This window comes from Triticum dicoccoides, chromosome 5A, assembly GCF_002162155.2.
Source record: "Triticum dicoccoides isolate Atlit2015 ecotype Zavitan chromosome 5A, WEW_v2.0, whole genome shotgun sequence".
Lineage (NCBI taxonomy): Eukaryota > Viridiplantae > Streptophyta > Magnoliopsida > Poales > Poaceae > Triticum > Triticum dicoccoides.
In genome coordinates this window covers 546,893,513-546,912,293 of record NC_041388.1, presented here as the reverse complement: position 1 = coordinate 546,912,293, position 18,781 = coordinate 546,893,513, and positions in this window count along the sequence as shown.

Sequence of the window (18,781 nt, the reverse complement as noted above, 5' to 3'; positions counted from 1 at the left end):
TTCTCCACAACCACCATTCTATTCCACCTTGAGAGAGACCATCTTCATCCTACGCCTCCTATGGAATGATAAACCTTAGGTCATCCACTTGAGGGAAATTTGCTACTGTCCTACAAACCTCTGCACTTGGAGGCCCAACAACGTCTACAAGAAGAAGGTTGTGTAGTAGACATCAGCCGCCCACCACCTTCGGCTTGATATTGAAGGTCTTTAGCCATAGGCCGAAGTGGGGGCGAATGCGGAGGAAAGCCTCACAGACGATGATGAACGCCGAAATGTTGAGGATGAAGTTCAGGGCCAGATCATGGAAGTCTAGCCCATAGTAGAACATGAGACCACGGACGAATGGATGAAGGGGAAACCCCAGTCCGCGAAGGAAGTGGTGGAGGAAAACTACCCTGTCATAAGGTTCCGGGGTAGGGACGATCTGCCCCGCAGCGGGCTGCCGATGCACGATATTCGCGGCTAAGTATCCGGCTCCGCACAACTTCTTGATGTGTCCCTCCGTAACGGAGGAAGCCATCCATTTTCCCCCCGCTCCGGACATGATTGGAGAAGGTTGAGAGGAAGAATGTGGACTTGGGCGCTGGAGCTCGAGTGCGCAAGAGAGGATGAGCATGGAGGAAGAAGGCGTGGGTAGAAAAAGGTTAAACCTTGTCTCTTTATAAGGGCGACCAAAACTATGCGCCCCCACTAGCCTGGTAAAACTCGCTTATCCCCCAAGCGCCGTAATCGATGGCGCGGTTGGGTTACCCACGCTCGTATTGATGAGGATCCCGTAATAAGGGGGGCGCGATCTCTGCTTTGACAAGACGTGTCAAAAAAACTGCCTCGCGTTATGTGCAGGGCTAGTTAAAGGAAACGATTCGAATAATCACCGGGCCATGGCATAATGTCGTATTGCCAAAACAAGTCAGCAAATTAGATTTGTGGAAATATTATTCTCTCTACGGTGGTATCTGGAACTTATTTTGCAGGGTCGGACACTATCCTTGTGTTCAAATTCATCCGTGGTATATCCGGAGGAGGAACCCGCCTTGCAATGCCGAAGACAACACTACGCGCCGGACTCATCGTCATTGAAGCCTAGTTCAGGGGCTGCTATGGGAGTCCTGGATTAGGGGGTCTCTGGACAGCCGGACTCTATCCTTTGGCTGGACTGTTGGACTATGAAGATACAAGATTGAAGACTTTGTCCCATGTCCGTATGGGACTCTCCTTGGCGTGGAAGGCAAGCTAGGCAATACGGATATGGATATCTCCTCCTTTGTAATCGACCTTGTGTAACCCTAACCCTCTCTGGTGTCTATATAAACTGGAGGGTTTTAGTCCGTAGGACAACATACAATCATACCATAGGCTAGCTTCTAGGGTTTAGCCTCTCTGATCTCGTGGTAGATCAACTCTTGTAATACTCATATCATCAAGAAGAAATCAAGCAGGACGTAGGGTTTTACCTCCATCAAGAGGGCCCGAACCTGGGTAAAACATCGTGTCCCCTGCCTCCTGTTACCATCCGCCTTAGACGCATAGTTCAGGACCCCTACCCGAGATCTGCCGGTTTTGACACCGACAATGGGCTCTGGCTTGGTTGACCTTAGTTGTGACTCTGGCTGGGACAGTGCTAGCAGATGTAGAACTACGGTAGGATTGGATGAGCATCGGACAGTGGTCAGAGGAACTCTTCAGAAGACCATGTTTCGGTCATCTTGTTCTTAAACACCCTAAAGTGCGTGAATGTAAAGAGAGGGATCGAATCTTGCGGGTATAGTGTATAAACCTCTGCAGAGGGTTAAAACCTAATCGATTAGCCGTGTCCCCGGTTACGGACAATTTGAGCCTCTGGACTTGGATCTATCTCGGAACTCTCAACACCGGTTATGAGACATCAGTTGGCGGAACCATGTCATGACAGAAAACTCCATAGTACAGACTCCTGATATTCCTTTGTTGTAGGGAAAATAAAACCAGCTTTTACACAAAAACATCAGACACAGAGCCACAAAGCCATATTGCATATAGAATAGTTTTATCATCTGCTTTCTCATATTGTGATCTTGCCGGTACATTCAATGTACTGACCTACACGGCTGCAACGTCTCATGTTGCAGATATTTCCTTCCGACGAGTAAGAGTACGGTACAGGGTACGGTCCTTCCGACGTTATATATTTTTAATGCTACGCTATAGTAGACGGGGTTTGGTATGAGTGCGTGAGTACGTCAATGGCGACAACTTCATAATGGCACCGGCACGGACTGCATCTTCAGGACTCCTCAAGATTTCAAGACTCAAGACAAGAATTCAATACACACTACTGGGTGAAGGACGGTGACGGGCACCCTGGAGAAACCAGTGGTTGTCCGGGATGCATGGAGAAGCGCCATGACATCTTGCGGGAAGCTTCACCCAGACTCAAAAAGACGGAAGAATAATTCATGCCCGGAAGCTTACCTGTGCAACCGCAAGTCACTATGGGCTCTGGCTTGGTTGACCTTAGTTGTGACTCTAGCTGGGACGGTTCTAGCAAATGTAGAACTACGGTAGGATCGGATGAGCACCGGACAGTGGTCAGAGGAACTCTTCGGAAGACCATGTTTCGGTCATCTTGTTCTCAAACACCCTGAAGTGCGAGAATGTAAAGAGAGGGATCGAATCTTGCGGGTAAAGTGTACAAACCTCTACAGAGGGTGAAAACCTAATCGATTATCCGTGTCCCCGGTTACGGATAATTTGAGCCTCTGGACTTGGATCTATCTTGGAACTCTCAACACTGGACTGATAACATAATTGTGGAAAACTTATGATGATTTCGGTATGAGACATCGGTTGGCGGAACCATGTCATGACAGACAACTCTGTAGTATAGACTCCTGATATTCCTTTGTTGTAGGGAAAATAAAACCAGCTTTTACACAAAAACATCAGACACAGAGCCACAAAGCCATATTGCATATAGAATAGTTTTATCATCTGCTTTCTCACATTGTGATCTTGCCGGTACATTCAATGTACTGACCTACACGGCTCCAACGTCTCATGTTGTAGATATGTCCTTCCGACGAGTAAGAGTATGGTATAGGGTTACGGTCTACACTCAACCTGCCGATGGCGTTGATGGGACTCCACACCCGATTGTTTGCTTCCGCTGAGACTTATGAGGTATATATCAGTTTTACGTTATTTATACATGTGATTGCACTTTGATATATACATTGATGTACTGTGTGTGCCAGCATACCGATCCAGGGATGGCACAGATACACAGAGGCTTGACCGTCTGAGGTCGGGTCGCTACAGATATGGTATCAGAGCACATGTTGACTGTAGGACGTGACCCTAGAAATCGGAAAGACCTAGGACAGGAAGTCTCTAAAACTTTATTTTCAGAAGAATCTATTACTTCTCATCTTTTCTGGTTTTATCAAATACCCTCTCTTACCTCAAATAGTTAGAATATACCCCTTTCCCTTTTGACCACACGGAGGATCAACTAAAGTCGCTCCAAGAAGGACAAGATATCGGATAGCCGATGACCATTTCAGAGTAAAGAGGATTTCACCATGCATTAGAAGAGTTTAAGCTACAACGGTTGAAGACTCCGAAGACTTGAAGAATCTAAAGAATTATTTGACCTTTAGAAGACCAAACCCATGTTATATACTTATGTTAGATGCGACGATTTGTGAGCTGTCATTTGTTTGATGTTTTTCCGACAGCCACAAATAAATCCCATTTTCAAAACTATTGTTTGTATTGTGTGTATCCCTGCCCACCCCTCTCTTATCTCACCCTAAAACCCTTGGACCCAATATATGATGAATGAAGTTGGACTGGTATTCTCTGGACCGAAAACCCAGCCGGAAGCAGAGCTATGGATTCAGAACATGGAGAATCACTTCGAGAGCAATTTGATTTCAAGCAAAAATGAAGTATCGTACGCTCTTCAGTACTTTGAAGGAAGTGCTGCGACAGTGTGGCAGATGCATCAAGCTATACAGGGATGGAATGGAGCAAGGACTTGGGAAGAATTCAAGAAGACTCTGACAAGATCTCGTCTTATCCGGAAGCACCATGATACCCCAAGAAATAAACCTTGTGCCTGCAAGATTTGCGGGGAAATAGGACACACCCAGGAGAAACACAAGGATGGATGCCCTCATTGTAAGGAGAAACACCCAGCTGAGGAAGGCCCAACTAGTCAAGTGACTTGTTTCTTGTGTGAAGGAACCACCCACTACCCAGCCCAGTGTCACATTTACCCCACGGTGCAACAAACTATTCAGAAGCAGGAAGAAGGAATGAAAGAAGCCCTCCAATAAGTTATGAAGGAACCTATGATTAAGGAAAGTGTTGAAGACCTTGATGGAGAAAGGCTCAACAGATTTTACTCTAATGCATGTTATTCATGTGGAGAAGAAGGACATTTTCACAGTATTGCACCAAGGAAAGAAAAGAGTATATGGGATACTTCCCAACAGAAGCAGTGGAGTTTGATCCACAAGGAATAGAACGTTTGATCAGAACGAAGAAAACCAGGAAGAGAAAACAAAGACACCCTCAGAACAACCCAATTTCTACAAAGAGGGACAAGAGTCATATTACATGTTTTGAATGTAAGGACATCGGGCATTATGCCAATGATTGTCTCAAAAGGAAGCAAGGAACTCAAGGAGCAGGCACCATCACCAAGAAGCCTCGAGACAGGCCAGAAGTTATTTGTTTTCTTTGCAAGGAAGCAGGACATTTTGCTAGGTATTGTTCAAATCATGAGAAAGCTGGAGCTGAGTAGTGGAGATGTTGATATCAGTAATAAGGGTAGTAAGGAAAACACTTTTTCATGAGAATGCGGGGTTGAGTTATGTAATAGATTACTCAGAGATTGTAATAATTCATGACTTAATAAAGTTGATATGTCATATGCTGAAAGGCTTTAAGGGGTTGTTATGTTTTATCTTGGAAATTAATATTCTGGGTGAACATGAAAGAAAATGAGTTGTGATACATAAACTGGATGTTGGAAATTGAGTTTGAAGTTTTGTTTGGATGATATGAATGTGTACCCAAGGAGATATGTACCTTATTCTGAGCACCATTTTTGTTTTACAACTGATCATGACCGTGACAAGTGATCATGATTACCGGAAGATCCTGAAGGACATGATGAAGCATATTCACCTTGAAGGAGATGCAGTCTATAAAGGCTACCCCTTCATGCAAAAGGGAGTGGAACTTTGGTATGTGGAGGTACACCTCCACCGTATGAAAGGAGTTTGCCCAAAGACGATGGGGCGGTACTTTTTCATCTCACGTGTACCACAAGCAACTTTCTTCGACGGTGTTCTTGAAGCAGCCATGGAAGCCATACGCCAGATCGGAGATATACTTGAAGCAAGACTCCGTTATACTCAGGAATACCTAAGAGAAGTGCATGCAGAAATGATGGAGATGAAGCTCAAGGCCACCACGATGAAACAAAAGATTGAAGATTTCAAGGCACATGTCGCACAATTCCAGTGGGACTGAAGAATCCCCAAGGAGAAAAGATTAATAAAGTTGGACGTAATGCCTGACCATACCAAACCATGTGGGTGGCAACATTTGTAATAAAGTACTTTTTGGAATTTAGATTTATGAAAAATGGTTAAGGATGTAATAAAAGATTTGATATGAAAATAATATGATTTATGGATAAACTAGTGCATTTTTTGTGCGGTAGTACTCCGTAAAGAAACAGGATCAATGAAGAAAGAAATGTGTTATTCATGACGGTCCATAGAAGGGAGCTGGACCAAATAAGTTGGAGTTTTGTAGGATCGTCACCACAAGGGTATGAGGGAAGAAGTGCTATTGGATTTAAAGGAGATGTAATGTTGGAATATGGAATGATAATCCTCGAATAGATGAGTTAAAATTGTACAAGAGTTGAAGTGGGCCATAACCCACAGGCCCAGGAGTTAATAAGAACCAAGCACACTCTTGCTGAAGGAAGATATTTTGGAAGAAAACTCTGAGTTAATCAGCCAACATTTATAGGAGGATACGAAAACCCGAGGGTTGTGAAGAAATGTTAGATGTCTCATTCAGCTTGCAGAAACAATGGATTTATTCGAACTCAGTTCGTTGACAAGAGAAATTCTGTAATGCTTGTGAGTATGCCCAAGTGTTAGAATACGTGATTCGATGTCTGCATATGTAGTAATGGTTCAAGTACGGGATGGATTGGCCCCCATACCGGAGACTTCTATCATGAACTATCATATGTTGATGGAAAATCAGAGAGCCTTGAAAACACTAGAAGAGTGTCGACATGATAAGCCAAAACCATAGAATGGTAGGATGATTGATCCATGTACCAGGCACCTGTTGCCAATCGTAGGATATACGGTGAGATTCAACCAAACCCATTTTTTCTGTAGGAGAAACCATACATGGTTGACCACCATGAGAATTTCGATAGTTATTTAGTATTGGCGACACACCAGTCAGCTAAGAAGACCCAGTCTCAGAAGAACATCACCAGGATGAAAGAACATGTGTTTGAGGAAAAGGTTATGCCCCGACCGGAAGAGCACCCGTGAAAGGGCTATTCCGGAGTATATGAGAACACCGACACCAACAACCCAAAAGGATGGAGTACATGAGTTTTGTCTGAACCATACCCATGCTTTTAAGTGTGGTAGCACCCCTGACCTTTCCGACCAAAATATTTGCTAGAAGTCCCCCAACCCCTAACCTTTTCTTGCTAGCCTCTTTGAATCTCAAGGACGAGATTCATTTTTACTGTGGTAGGTTTGTAACATTCCAAAATTCTAAACTTTCGAATGTAATATTAATAGTTTTGATATTTTGTTTGATTGTTTGGGTGATTGATTGATTGAAATTGAGTGGAATTTGAAACATTTGAAAAGTTGAATGAGACAAAATGAAATGACTTTGTACTTCATGAATTCAAATCCATTTCATCACAAAAACCCTAGAGTGAAGATGATATGACTTCTTCCATTTAATTAAATGAAAAAGGGATTTGTAAAGATTTGAATTCCATTTGAAAATATTTCAAATTCGAAACTTTATGAAACTCAATGATTTTCATGGGAGAAGATAAAATGACTTCATCAAATTATATGAAATATGAGTTGGAAGTTAAAGGAATCAAATTGAAAGTCATTTGGAAGTATTTTGAAACCCACTTCCAATTTAGGAGTTAATTGCCTTTTGTTCAAATTATTTTTCTCCTAAAAATAAATAAATGGAAATAAGGGTAAAATGATTCCCTTCAATGAAAAATTAGGAGAAAATAAATTTGAAATCATTTTGGGTATTTGAAAAATGATTTTGTTGGGTTTTATTTCAATAGCAACACTATTTGACTTTTGTGAATTTTGAAGGATTTTATTTGAACTTGAAAAATAGTTCATGTTGAAGGAAGTCTTTTTCTGAACGTTTTGATATATAATATGTATATATGATATTTATATTTTAACTTATTTATTTCTTTTAATCTTCTCTGCTATCTTAAAAAAACAGCCGAAGCCAACTGGGCCAATAGTGCCCAGCACCACGGCCCATCTCTCTCTCTCCCTCGGCCCACCTACCTCGCCCCACACCTTCTTCCTCCCCACGCCAGAACCACGACCTCGCCGCCGATTCCCGGATTTCTCGGGATCCTCTCCTCGATCCGCCCCCTCCTTCAAGCACCCTTTCCCCTATAAATACCCCTCTCCCTCGTCCGATTCCCCCGCAAAACCCCTCTTCCCCGTGCCCTCTGCCTCGCCCGCTTGCCCGCCAGAGCCGAAGCCGCCATTGCGGCCCCACCGAGCTACTCCGACCACCTAACCACTGAAAGGATCGATATGGTTGACTAGAGGGGGGTGAATAGGAAACTACCAACTTTTAGCTTTTCTTTACCAAATTGAACTTTGCATCAAAGTAGGTTGTCTAGATGTGCAACTAGGTGAGCAACCTATATGATGCAATAACAACAAGCATACAAGCAAGCAAGGGTAGAAACACTAAAGAGCTTGCACAAGCAAAGGTAAGAGATAACCAAGAGTGGATCCGGTGAGACGAGGATGTGTTACCGAAGTTCCTTCCTTTTGAGGGGAAGTACGTCTCCGTTGGAGCGGTGTGGAGGCACAATGCTCCCCAAGAAGCCACTAGGGCCACCGTATTCTCCTCACGCCCTCACACAATGCGAGATGCCGTGATTCCACTATTGGTGCCCTTGAAGGCGGCAACCGAACCTTTACAAACAAGGTTGGGGCAATCTCCACAACTTAATCGGACGCTCCCAACAAGACCACGAAGCTTCACCACAACGGAATATGGCTCCGAGGTGACCTCAACCGTCTAGGGTGCTCAAACACCCAAGAGTAACAAGATCCGCTAGTGTTGAGTGGGGGAATCGAAAATCCCTTGGTGGAAGTGTAGATCGAAGCCTTCTCAACCACTCCCGAGCAAATCAACAAGTTTGATTGGCTAGGGAGATAGATCGGGCAAAATGAAGCTTGGAGTATTTAATGGAGCTTGAGCAATAAATGGAGCTTGGGGGAGGAAGAGGTGGGTGAGAAGGAAGAAGGGGACTCCCTTTTATAGTGGGGGCAACAATCCCGTTGCCCCCCACCAACCAGCCCCGCACAGGGCGGTACTACCGCTGAGAAGGGGCGGTACTACCGCCAGGCGACGGTACTGCCACACCAGCCAGCGGTACTGCCGCGCTGAGGAGACTTAGTAGGGAACGTACCCAAATGCGGTACTAACGCGGTGGTAGGGCGGTACTACACTCCTAGAACGGTACTACCGTCACTACAACTGTGACTAGTGCCGCAAAACCCGACACGAGAAAAAGACCTCTCGAATCAAGGCGGTAGGAGCTAGACTACCCAGCGGTACTACGACAGTGGGATCAAGGGCGGTAGTACCGCTGTGGAGCGGTACTGCCGCTTGTGATCCTTCGGACGTAGTACCGTAGACAGTGCGGTACTACCGCTGGGGCGCGCGCGAGAGAGAGAAGGGATCTCTCATAAATGCTGAGGACAAGGCGGAGGTGCCAGGCCCCCAGCGGTACTACTGCTATGGAGCCAAGCGCGATACTACCGCTGTGGAGCGGTACTGCCGCTCGGCTCCTCAGCGGTACTACCGCTGGGTGCGCGGTACTACCGCTTAGACCCAGACAGGACAAGGAAGAGAGAAGAGATCTCTTCAAAGGAAAGGAAATGCTCGGAGGGTGAGAAGCTGATGTGTACGTGATGATTCCACCCATGCAAAACCCCAGCAGACCCCCTCTTGATAGTACGGTGCACTCTACGCAACTAGTCCACCGAGAAAGAAACGAAAGAGCTACACCATCTTGAAATACACTCTGAGGGGAAGAAGGCGTCTCGTGCCAGGGGAGAATCTGTGAATTATTCAAAGCACAAGATTAGTCCGCAAACATGTTGTCATCAATCACCAAAACTACATTGAGAGAGATATGCCGTAACAATCTCCCCCTTTTTGTTGGATTTATGACAACTAGGGATTTGCGCAAGGAAAAGAAACAAAACGAAGAAAGCTAAGAACTACAAAATATAGACGGGCTCCCCCAGAATGTGTGCACCAAGAGATGGCACGACCCACACATTTGGATCAACACTCCCCCTATATTTTATAGTCCAACAATACTAAGCACAAGATATATGAGAGAATTGAATAAACATGACAAGCATGCATCTCACAATAAACTACAGTACTCAGACATGACATAAGTAAAAAGGTAGCAATAGGGAGCATATGTCTTACACCATATGACTAGAACTTAGGTCTCACACCAAACCAAACCAAAGAAGGAACACACAAGAAAACACAAGACGACTCAAAGCACGACACAAGAAGCAAATCCCTACACTCTCTCCCCCTTTGGCAGCGAGACACCAAAAAGGGCATAGAGTGACACTACGACTCCAGGTTATGGGAGGCGGAAGAGCTCGAACATCATATCTCTGCATCTTCATCGTGGGTCGAAAACTGCTCGGCATCGGAGTCGGTCCAGTGGCAATTCTGATGAATCCAGTCCTCCTCTTCAGTGATCTGACCCTCAGACCCACTAGCAACAGTTGCTCCCAACTAACGCATGAGCTCCTTGTGGCGCGTCCTGGCATGCTTCTCCGCCACATGAGTCATGTACTGACCATGAGACTCCATGCAGAAAAGCTTCTTCATCTTGCGCTTAAGCTTTTGTGCCCATGACGGTTCTGCACTAGAGGGGCCAAAGTTCTCCTCATGATCATCAGTAGCAGCCTCACCCTCGGTCCCCATGGCAGCAGCAGCAACATCAGCAGGCGGACCCCCTGTGGCAGCAGTAGTAGATGGACCCCCTGTGTGAGGCGCTGTACAGTTGTCCTTCTTCCTCAGACGCTTGATCTCATGAGACACCAAGTCTCCAGTCTCTAGCAACACTCTGGGATAAGTCTGTGCCCAGGCCCTCTCAATGAGCCTCATGATGAATGGACCATAGATAGGACACTTGCGCTCAGACACGGCAGATAGAAGTTCAGACCACATGACATGAGAGATATCCAGGCTCTCTCCAGTGCTTGCTTCTCTCATGCTAACAGAAAAGGAGCATGTCCACGAGGTAAGAGTGGACCATATCCAGATTCCCAATCTGAGGGAAGAGAGTCTCATGGAATATGCGATGAGGAATGTCCAGATACGGAGACAGCGCATAGGTCTTCTTCTCAGTTACCGGGTGAACCTTCACAGTGCAGTAGGGCCAAAGGGCTTACTTGTGGGTGGATGTAGCATTGCGATGAGGACGGAAACCGACAGGAGTCTCAAGCCCGGTATCCACCACATCAAGTAACTCCATGAACGCCTTCCACTTGACAGAAAGCAGCTTGCCATTAGTCATCCATGTCAGAGTCCTATCGTCATCCGTCCCAAGATGGACGGTGGCATAGAATTGAGCTACCAAATCCGCATCAAAATCCTTGTTGAATTGCATGATCCTGAGAATGTTCAGCTGAGTGCACATCTGAAGAGCTTCGCCAAAGTACTCTGGGTCCTTCTCCATAGCATCAGTATCAATGGAGCGAACATCAACAAAAAGATTCTTCTTGGCCTTGATCACATCGAAGTAGATGGCAAACTGAAAACGGTTCCAGAACGGGCGGTTGACCAAAGTGGGTTCTTGGGACACCGCATAGGGGTTGCGACGATGCTTCTCCCAAAACTCCTTGTTGGTCATCTCAGTCACAGTCTTCCCTTTGGGTTTGTGGGAGGCCCGCTTCGATTGCTAAGGAGGTGGAGGAACACTTGCAGATGCACTTGCAGGAGGCGGTTGGGTGCACGAGGAACCCCCGGCTGGCTCAGAGGTACGGTAGCGTTTTGATGTGGCACACCCGGGGTTGATACGGCGACCTTGCTGCTCAGAAGGGTCATCACCTGGAGCCCAACACAAGAACACGCAAAACAACCAGAAAGAACGAGCATAAGCCAACAAACTCAACAAAAGATCAAGGTAAGGCAGGAAAATGATGGAAATTGGCATGCAGCGGTAGTACCGTGACCTGCCCGCGGTAGTACCGCCCCAAAGGGAGCGGTAGTACCGTTCTAGGTCAAGCGGTAGTACCGCTCCAAGAGAGCGGTAGTACCGCTTGAGGCAGAGAAACAACAGTTCCTTAGCACGAGGCGGTGAAACAGCGGGTTCCTACTACCGTGGTCAGATCCGGCACTACCGGCCTACCAAATTCAAAAATAATCCTACCAAACTCTAATCGAGATAGTCTAGTTGCTTTCTCCAACCAACTCAAGCCTAGATTTAGCCAAAAATCTAGAGATGCAACCACCATTGCCCCTAAGAAACAAGAACTGAAAAGGAGACAAGACGAAAGAAGGAACGGGGGCAATACCAACATCCATGGCAAGAGGACGTGGTGGGGATCGACTCCACCAAAGGAAATGGAGAGGGACGCCCCGGAGATGGAGATCCGCCGGAGCCCTCCCGCAGCGAGTGGAGGCTGGAGAGAGAGGAAGAGAAAAGAGGGGCGAAGTGAATGGGTATGGGGGAGAAGAAACCTCCCCCTGCCCCCGACTTAACCCCCTGTTCTTGTCCCCCAGCGGTAGTACCATGCTGGGGGGCGGTAGTACTGCTTAAGAGCGGTAGTACCGCGCCCCACCAGCGGTAGTACCACCCAGCACGCCATGGCAACTAAACAGACACGGCTTTAGCTCGACCAAATGACAAAAACGGCAAACACACCAGCAAACGACCAAGACACACCTCTTCACAAGAGGGCGGTGGCCGAGGCCACCTATGTTTGAGTCAAAAGGTATGGCACCGCGAAGATTTTAACCTTGGGCCCATGACCAAAACTCGTCTTTTAAGCACAAGTGCCATCAACAATGGCTAAAGTGAAAGACTTGATCAATTTATGCATAATGGGGGGAGGGAGAGTTCATTGAGAGAACAACACTCCCCCTATGTCCATGCCTACACCTAAACTAGAAAACAAATTGAGCGTGGTAGGGTGTGCACGGGTTCAAGCCACATTGCTCGAATCAATGATATTTAGCTCATGCCTTTACTCGCGAAATCTTGCTTCATCCAAGGGCTTCGTGAAAAAATCTGCAAGGTTGTCATGAGTGTTGACATAGTTGAGCTTGATCTCTCCTCGCCTAATGTGATCCCAGAAGAAGTGATACCGAATCTCAATATGCTTCATCTTGAAGTGCTGCACTGGGTTGAGAGAAATCCTGATGGCACTTTCATTATCACACCACAGAGGCACTTTGTCACAAGTGACACTGTAATCCTTTAAAGTTTGCCTCATCCATAGAATGTGCACAACAACTACCGGCGGCAACATACTCCGCCTCAGTGGACGAGAGAGACACACAACTTTGCTTTTTGGAAGACCAACTTACCAAAGAGCAACCAAGGAATTGGCACCCTCCGGAAGTGGACTTCCTATCCACTTTGTCTCCCGCCCAATCGGAATCCGAGTATCCTACAAGCTTGAAGTTTGATCCTCTTGGGTACCATAAGCCAAAGTTTGGGGTATGAGCCAAATATCGAAAGATTCGTTTGACCTCCACATAGTGACTTTCCTTAGGTGCGGCTTGAAACCGTGCACAAATTCCCACACTCAACATGATGTCCAGTCTAGATGCACAAAGGTAAAGCAAGGAACCAATCATGGAACGATATACCTTTTGATCCACCACTTTACCATTTGGATCTAAGTCAAGTTGGCACTTGGTGGGCATTGGAGTGGAGGCTGGCTTGACGTCACTTAGCTTGAATCTCTTGAGCATGTCTTGGGTGTATTTGGATTGATTGATGAAGGTTCCTTCTCTTCTTTGCTTCACTTCGAACCCTAGAAAGAACTTCAACTCTCCCATGGAGCACATCTCGAACTTTGAGGTCATGAGAGCGGCAAATTCCTCATTGAAAGCTTTGTTAGGAGAACCAAAGATAATATCATCAACATATAATTGGCACACAAACAACTCCCCTTTGACCATCTTAGTAAAAAGAGTGGGGTCGATTAGCCCAACTTCAAAACCACGGTCTTGTAACAACTCGGTAAGGTGGTCATACCACGCACGTGGGGCTTGTTTAAGGCCATAGAGTGCCTTATAGAGTTGATACACATGATCGGGAAAGTCGGGATCCTCGAACCCCGGGGGTTGCTTGACGTAAACCAATTCATTAATGGGACCATTAAGAAAAGCACTCTTCACATCCATTTGTTGTAACTTAAAGTTATGATGAGAAGCATATGCAATCAACATGCAAATGGATTCAAGACGAGCAACAGGAGCAAAGGTTTCACCGTAGTCGATACCCTCGACTTGGGAGTAGCCTTGTGCTACCAAACGAGCCTTGTTGCGAATGATAATCCCATGGGCATCTTGCTTGTTCTTGAATATCCACTTGGTTCCAATGACATTATGGTTCCCCGTTGGCCTTGGCACCAATATCCACACTTTGTTGCGCTCGAAGTTGTTGAGTTCTTCGTGCATGGCATTGAGCCAATCCGGATCTTCTAGCGCCTCATAGACCTTGTGGGGTTCCACACAAGATACAAACGCGTGATGCTCACAATAATTTGCTAATTGTCTACGAGTGCTTACCCCCTTTCTTAAGCTTCCAAGCACATTCGTCATGAGATGGTCCTTGGTGGAAGCTTGGAAGCAACCTTGGCGGCACGACGCTCTAATTCCTCCTCGGTGGTGAGTTGAGGAGTGGTTACTTGATCATCTTGAGCACCGTCATGAACTTGTTCTTGATCTTCAACTTGCTCGGGGGAGAGAACTTGACCTTGGGCATCACTGGGTGTGTCACCACCGTCTTGAGTATGATCTTGCCCTTGGCCTTGTTCATGAGGTTGAGGGCCTTCACTTTGTTCTTCGGAAGCGTGTGGGCCTTGGGTTGGTGATGGATCCACTTGAGTGGAACATTGTCCTTCTCCTTAGGCCACAAGGGGTTCCTCAATGGGTAGGATGAAACCAACACCCATTCTTCTTATGGCTTGAGGAGGAATTTCATCACCTACATCACAAGTGCCACTTTGCTCCACTTGGGAGCCGTTATTCTCATCAAACTCCACGTTACACGTCTCCTCCATAAGTCACGTGGATTTATTGAGGACACGGTAAGCATGAGAGTTTGTAGCATAACCAAGAAATATGCCCTCATAAGCTCTAGCCTCAAATTTAGACAACCGAACACCTTTCTTGAGAATGAAACACTTACACCCGAATACCCGGAAGTACTTGAGGTTGGGATTGTTACCGGTGAGTATCTCATACGGGGTCTTGTTCAAGCCCTTGCGGAGGTAGAGCCGATTGGATGCATGACACGCGGTGTTGATGGCTTCGGCCCAAAAGTTGTGTGGAGACTTGAACTCCGCCATCATGGTCCTTGCCGCATCCATCAACGTCCGGTTCTTCCTCTCCGCAACATCGTTTTGTTGAGGGGTGTATGGTGCGGAATATTGATGCTTGATTCCCTCATCACTAAGAAATTCATCCAAGGTGTAGTTCTTGAACTCAGTGCCGTTGTCACTTCTTATTGTCAAGATCTTTGCATTGTGTTAACGTTGTGCTTCATTTGCAAAGTCAATGACAGTTTGTTGGGTCTCGCTCTTCCTCTTGAAGAAATACACCCATGTGTACCTTGAGTAGTCATCCACAATCACCAAGCAATACTTCCTACCTCCAAGACTATCGAATGATGGGGGCCCAAAATGATCCATGTGAAGGAGCTCCAAGGGCCTCTTTGAATAAATGATAGTCGTGGGAGGGTGAGCCTTCTCATGTAGCTTTCCTTCGATACAGGCACTGCAAGCACGATCTTTAACAAAACTAACATTCATTAGTCCACGAACATGGTCCCCCTTGAGAAGACTTTGCAAAGATCTCATATTGACATGGGCTAAACGGCGATGCCAAAGCCATCCCACATCAACTTTAGCCATTAGGCATGTCGCGGTCTTAGTGGGTCGCTCCAAAAAGTTAATCACATATAGACCGTTCTCGACATGCCCAACAAAAGCTACTTTAAGAGTCTTGCTCCACAAGAGGGCCACGGTATCGATATCAAAGAAAGTGGCAAAGCCCATGATTGCAAGTTGACGAACGGAAAGTAAATTGTATGCAAGGGACTCAACAAGCATGACCTTATCGATCGTGAGATCATGAGAGATGACCACCTTGCCAAGTCCCAATACCATAGAAGATGAGGCGTCACCCCACTCGACATTGGTGGGCATAGATGGAACCTTGTGCACGTCCACCACCAAGTCCTTGCTTCCGGTCATATGATTTGTAGCTCCGCTATCGAGCAACCATGATCCACCTCCGGAAGCAAACACCTACAAGAGATCAATGCTTGGTTTTAGGTACCCATTTTGTAATGGGTCCTTTGATGTTAGTAACAAGGGTCTTAGGAACCCAAATAGACCATTCAATGTACTCATGAAGAGAACCAACAAATTTGGCATAAACATGCCCATCACTAGCACGGCATAACACATAAGAAGGATTAAAATCGCCGGCTTTGTTGGGAGGGGTGACATTGCCCTTCTTGACATTGTTCTTCTTCTTCTCCTCGGGGACAATCTCTCCCTCCCTCAAAAAGGTTTGCATGAGGGGAGGAGGTCGTTTGGTCTTGTCATTCTTCTTCTTGTTCTTGGAGTCGGGCACGTACCCAACCCCTTCCTTGGTCACACCTCCCTTTTGGTTGATCAAGAGATCGTTGAGGTTTTTCTTGCCTTGTATGCAAGTCGCAAGACCTCTCTCAAGTTGCTCCTTCAACTTAGCATTTTCCTCAACAAGATGTATATGCTCACAACACGGGTTAGTAGCATTTGCATTGTCAATTAAAGCCATATGAGGAAAAGTTGCTTTCTCCTTAGTTAGCTTCACCTGGAGTTGATCATGGGACTCCTTGAGACTAGCGTGAATACCCTTCAAGGCCTTGTGGGCCTTGTCAAGTATATCAAACTCCTCTTTGAGTCTAGCAAGATCAACTCCGAGTTTGGCCTTGTCAGAATTTAGCATACGAGAAACCATGAGGGCATGATCATAATCTTTCTTTAACTTAGCATGATCAACATTGTGTGAATCCTCAAGAGCCAAACGAAGACAACGCTCTTCCTCAAGAGCATTGGAAAGATCCGAAATCTCATCGGCATAGTCACGACTATGCCCTTCCATCTTAGAGATGGTGTCTTCGTGAGCCTCGATCAAGTCATTGGCCTCACCAAGTTGTTCCAAGAGAGCAACAAAGTGCTTCTTGGATTTTCCCTTGAGTTTGTGCATAAAGGCCTCAAACTCGTTAGCCTCCACATTAGCTCCCTCAAGTTCATTAATGCTATCCGTTTGGGAAGGATGATTAATGATGGTAGTTTTGATGTTGGAGGTTACCTTGTTGGTGGCTTTAGCCATGAGGCACTTGGCGGTGATGCTCTCGTTGGGTGAGTCGAAGAGAGACACCCGTGACGTTGTTGCAATGGCAACGGAGGCCATGGCAACTGACTCATCATCCTCATTGCACTCTTCTTGCACAACCAAAGCCTTGGGAGGAGTCTTCTTGGTGAAGTTGTTCTTGTTGGGGAACGACTTGACCTTGTCCTTTCGGATGAGTTTGCCACCATTGTCTTCCCTCTTCTCATACGGGCATTCCGCGACGAAATGACTCACGTTGCCGCAGTTGTAGCAAGTCCTTACACGTTGCTTTCCCCTTGTGCCACTTGAGTTGTTTTTGCTAAAGTTGGGCCTCGAGTTTTTCTTGCTCCAAAATTGCCTTGAAGCAAGTGCCATGTGTTCATGATATGCATACTTCATATCTTCGGGGTTGCTCTCCTCTTCTTCCTCTTCTTCTTCTTCCACGGTGAGCTTGGCCTTCAAAGCAAGGTTAGGCTTCTTTGCCCGTTGAGTACGAAGCACCGCATTGTCGGCGGTCTTGTCCAAAATGTTCATGGCCACAAACTCATCCAACACTTCGCTTGAGGTCAAAGTGTGGAAGTCCGGTCTTTGACGAATGACCGAGGACATGGCCTTGTGGTAGGGCATCATTTCCTTGAGGAATTTGCACTTGATCCAATTGTCATCCGTGTCCTTGCTCCCTTGATCTCGTAGTGAGACCGCGAGTTTGGTTACTCTTCGATAAAGCTCACGAGGTTCTTCATCTTCCTTCATTGCAAACTCATCGGCCTCATCTTGTACCACTTCATAGTTGGAGCGTTGAATGCTTGCGCTTCCCCGGTAGAGAGACACGACACAATGCCATGCATCTTTGGCCAAGGCAAAGGGACGAAGATGAGGTAGGTCTTCGGGTGGAATTGCATCTTGAATGATGAAGAGAGCATTCTCATTGAATTGATTGTCCGCGGCTTCTCGAGGAGTGAAGTTCCTTGGATCATGTGGATAGAAACCTTCTTCAATGATTCTCCAAAGGTTAGTGTTCACATGATTTAAATGATGTTTAAAGCGGTAAACCCAAGAATCAAAATCCTCATTTTTCACAATCTTAGGGGGAGGACCGGCATGATTCAAATGAGTGGAAGGAACCGGTCCACCATAAACAAGTGGTGGTTCCACACGGGCAAAGATGTCGGTGCCATTCTTGCCACTAGAAGAAGGAGCCTTTTCACTACTAGCTTCCCCCTTGTCGGGGATAGCATCCGACACCCTGTTGGTGGGATCACCCACTTTCAACGGTGCGGTGGATAGTTTAAGCCCCTCAAGAAATTTAGTAAACATGCTTTCAACTTCGGTCGTCATGGAGGTTTTCAATATCTCCAAGGCTACATTGAACTCCTCAGGAGAGACCGAAGTTCCCCCATCTCCCGTAGACGAGATCGGATTCACACAGGAGTGTTCCTCCACACCGTCTACGGTATCAACCATACTCTTTAGATGGTAAAGTCCTTAATAAAGAGACGAGGCTCTGATACCAATTGAAAGGATCAATATGGTTGACTAGAGGGGGGTGAATAGGCAACTACCAATTTTTAGCTTTTCTTTACCAAATTGAACTTTGCATCAAAGTAGATTGCCTAGATGTGCAACTAGGTGAGCAACCTATATGATGCAATAACAACAAGCATACAAGCAAGCAAGGGTAGAAACACTAAAGAGCTTGCACAAGTAAAGGTAAGAGATAACCAAGAGTGGATCCGGTGAGACGAGGATGTGCTACCGAAGTTCCTTCCTTTTGAGGGGAAGTACGTCTCCGTTGGAGCGCTGTGGAGGCACAATGCTCCCCAAGAAGCCACTAGGGCCACCG